General features: G+C 41.6%; 1 pseudogene across 1 annotated transcript; it reads left to right on the top strand.

The window, feature by feature from the left end:
* Positions 1 to 2,012: 2,012 nt before the first annotated feature.
* Positions 2,013 to 2,950, top strand: LOC307155234 (putative C-type lectin domain family 20 member A; annotated as a pseudogene). Its single transcript has one exon. The product of its transcript is annotated as a putative C-type lectin domain family 20 member A (transcript).
* Positions 2,951 to 4,000: the final 1,050 nt, after the last annotated feature.

Below are 4,000 nucleotides of genomic sequence, written 5' to 3'. Positions count from 1 at the left end.
GAGGTTCTCTGCCCGAAGCGGTGGTTGAGAGCAGCGGTGAGGGCTCCTCAGGAGACAGATCGATGAGGACCTGGAGCGCGGGACCCTCCAAGGCAAGGGCCAAGTGAATCGCTGTCTCCTCACCGCTCCATCCATCGTGGAGGGCGGCCAGGTCGACTTGTGCCAGGTAGGGCTCCAGGGGCGTCAACCCGCTATATCGTGGCAGCTTAGCTTGCGATCATGTGAGGGGGCCCGGCCGGCCATTGATTTGGAGTGGCGGTGTGATGGCTGGAAATTCATTCTGCCTGCGACTAGGAGAGTGGTACACTGTCCGGTGAACGCTGGCGCCGTCAGGCCGGTGCGGAGCCCTGCTCCTCCGCGTTGTCTCACTCGTCAGACGCTCTAGCATGATGCTGTTCTCTTGAATGGCTCTCTAATTCGCCTATACTTTTCTCCATAATGGCGTCTTCTAAACAGCCTAAATCCCACTTCTGACACCAATGTAATAACTTACAGTCATTCAATGTGGGGGCTGATTGGAGCTAAGCTACACTATATTACTTTTATTAGGCTAACTAAGAGCACTCGTGTCCAAGTCGAGTCCAAGTCCTTAACAATCAAGTCCGAGTCTAATAAGTCCGAGTCCTTGTCAAGTCCGAGTACAAATTCATCCGAGTGCGTGACAAGTCCGAGTTCATTCAAAATTGGACTAGAGTCTGAGTTCGACTACCCCATCTCTAGTTCCTACATTTACAGCTGTCTTAAAGAAAAAAAAAGAAAAAAAAGTTTCTTAATGTACTCATTAAATTACTGAATTTAATGTAATTCTCAAATGTGCGTACGATAGTGATGTTACGTATGACACTGAAGCTTCGATGTGCGTATCGCACATGCGACACAATTTCTAGTGAAGCCCCGTATCAGGGTGTGTATTGGTTTACTAGAGTCACGTGATCGACGACAAATGAAGCCTCACTTTCTGTCCAGTCGCGTGCGCGTTTCGCTTTGGGTGTCAGAAGGCTCGAACCCCAGATCTTATTTAACGAGTCAGTGGTCTCAGTCTGGTTGATGGGTTTGTGAGGATAGACAATTTATTTATTTAATGAACAAATCAAATACAAACATGTATTGTGTATTGTGCTTTATTTTCCATCTCGACACTCTCCCGGAACCGTCAGGGGAAAGCCTCAGTGATTCATGAGGCTTCATTTCCCCATCCCTAGCGTACGAGTGATTCAGACCCGGACAGCAACACACGGAATCCACGCTTACCAGATGTGGGCCGGATCTGGGCCGACACTATGTTGCTGTCTGGGGAGAAATGAATAAAGCCGTGCGAACGGAAAAGAACGTGTCTACGCCTCTCTTCCAGATGTGAAATCTAAATTGCAAATGCTCTTGAAATTGTGCGCAGCTGAATGGTTTCAGATCTCCGCCTTGTAAACGCCCCCTAAGTAATGTCATTAACATATTAAAGAGCACTAGTCGACGTCTAAATGCTTTACTTGAGAATGGCGAGTGGCAAGAATTGCTCAGATCTCCAAATACATGCAATGCTTCACATTAGGCCTGGTTTTACAGACTGCATGGTTAAGCAAGGACTAGGACATTAAAGAATTAAAAGACATTAAAAAAACATTACTGTGCATCTTGAGACAAAACAATGGCAGTGACATATTTTAAGATATGCCAGTCCAAGTTGCTTTCAGTTAAAACAGCTCAAACATACATTTTAGTCTGAGACTAGAATTAAGCCTTGTTTGTGAAACCGGGGGTTCATTTATCGATATTTCCTTTCTTTGAGTCACCTGATTTGCCTGTTGTTCACGTTTTGATTACAGAAATTTGTTAGTGTAATGCCTAAAGGACCCAAAGCAGTGAAGGTCACTGTGATATCAGAGCTGGTTTTTATTGGTCTGTTCATGGCAGAAATTTGTGAAAGGTGTGGCGAGTCAGCAGCATCATGACATAAAAGTGGAAACCCACATTTATTAAGAGTCCAACTGCTTCACTGGGAGATCACCTGTTGAGACATGAAGGCTTCAGTAACCGTGCTGCTCTTTTTGAGTCTCTTTGAGCTGAATCTCAGCGTCTACAGATATCACTTTTTCGTGAATGAGAAAAAGTCCTGGAAAGACGCACAGACGCATTGCAGAGCGAACTACAATGACTTGTCCACTGTCAGAATTAAAGATTTACAGAAGCTCTCTAACAATCCTCTAATTAATGAGAAATATTTTTGGATTGGACTTGAGAGAGACAGTAGAGACAATGACAAGTGGATATGGTCCGAAGGCAGGCGACGATTACGTTCTGGAACGATGGAGAACCAAATCATGATCATGAAAAATGTGGCGCTATTGATAAAAACACATACAAATTGTATGACGCCGGCTGCTCTGACAATCTAAGATTTTACTGTATGACGGTCTTTGAGCTGATCCTGGTGCAGCAGGAAAGCACATGGGAAGAGGCTCTGGAATACTGCAGACAAAACCACATCGACCTGGCCATACTAAACTCAGAAGACATTATGGAAGAAGCGCAGATAAACAGCACAGCAGCCGAAACAGCTGACGTGTGGATTGGTCTGCGCTTTGTTGTTGGTAACTGGATCTGGGTAAATGGAGAAGATCTGGGCTATAAAGTCTGGTCTGCGGATGGAGAGCTCCAGTGTCCTGCCATGGATCAGCGCTGTGGAGTTTATGATGTAAAGAACAAGGTTTGGAAACCCGCAGACTGTGAGAAGAGACTCAACTTTCTCTGCGTCAAGAAGGGATACAACAGAGTCTATTAATCTTTGAAGGTTAGCAGATACTGTGAACGGGGAGTCATTTTCAGAAACATTTACTTTCTTTGCTTTGTTTGTAATGGCTGAACATCAGGATGAAATTGACAATGTTGTCCTGAAACTATAGCCAGTTTTACAGACAAATGCTAACCTGTGTAATGCGTAAGAAATCCCTTTTAGCCGCACTCATGTAACTTATTTTATTCAATCCATAGAAATGTTCAAAAACTGGAAAAAAAAAAAAAAAATTATGTTTGAATTTTTTTATTTAATATTCACTTGTATTTTGGTAGCAGCACAAGTCTCGCTGCGTAAGTGACACTGTAGCAACTTTACGTTATGACGTTGAAAAGGTCACGAAAAAAATAAAAATAAATAATAATAATAATAAATTAAAACAAAGATGTCGGACGATTTTGAAGTTGGAGGTAAAATGAGATGGAATTTTTCACCCTTCCCTACCTTTTTGAACCAGAGTACACAGACAAATAATTTAGATAAATGATGTGACGTGTGACCTTTCAACGTGATGATCAAATGCTATCCAGAAGTTAGGTAGTTTAATACATTATCTTATTTCATAACTAAAATGAAATGTGAAAAGCAGTAGATAATTTCATTAGAATGCAAAGTAATATTAGTGTCAGTAGAGCGCAGTCTTGTATGAATATCGATATTGTCCTATTAATGCATTATCTGGCTGTGGTTACTTTGATTTTAAATAAATGAATATCAACTCTGGTAGATATTTTCAATGAAAGTTAATTCATGAAACAAATTTTTGTTACAACATGAGTGGAAAATGTTGCATTGAGGCCCGGTTTCACAAACTGGGTTTAGATCAAGCCAGGATTAGGCTTTAGTTCAATTAGGACATTTAAGTAGCTTTTATAAATGTGCCTTAGAAAAGAAAAACATTACTGGTGTGCATCTTGAGACAAAACAATGACACTGACTTATGTTAAGATATATCAGTGCAAGTTCCTTTCAGTTCAGACAACTCAAACATGCATTTTAGTTTGAGACCAGTTTAAGCCGAATCTTGCAAAAAGTGTTTTGTTTTTCAGATTAGTAAAGTCCCTCATCTCACGTAACTCTCAGGCAAATCTGTGTTTGTTTTGTAATTCAATCTGTTTCTACAGTCTCTTGATTTCCCTTTTCAGCTGAGTTGTCCCTGTTTACTGTGCATTCAAAACAGCCGGTGATGAAGTGAAGTAATACCAGGGTTAC

This window comes from Squalius cephalus (genome assembly GCF_949319135.1).
Source record: "Squalius cephalus genome assembly, chromosome: 3".
NCBI classification, from domain to species: Eukaryota; Metazoa; Chordata; class Actinopteri; order Cypriniformes; family Leuciscidae; genus Squalius; species Squalius cephalus.
The sequence above is the reverse complement of the archived record's forward strand: the minus strand, read 5'-3'. Positions and strand labels throughout refer to the sequence as shown.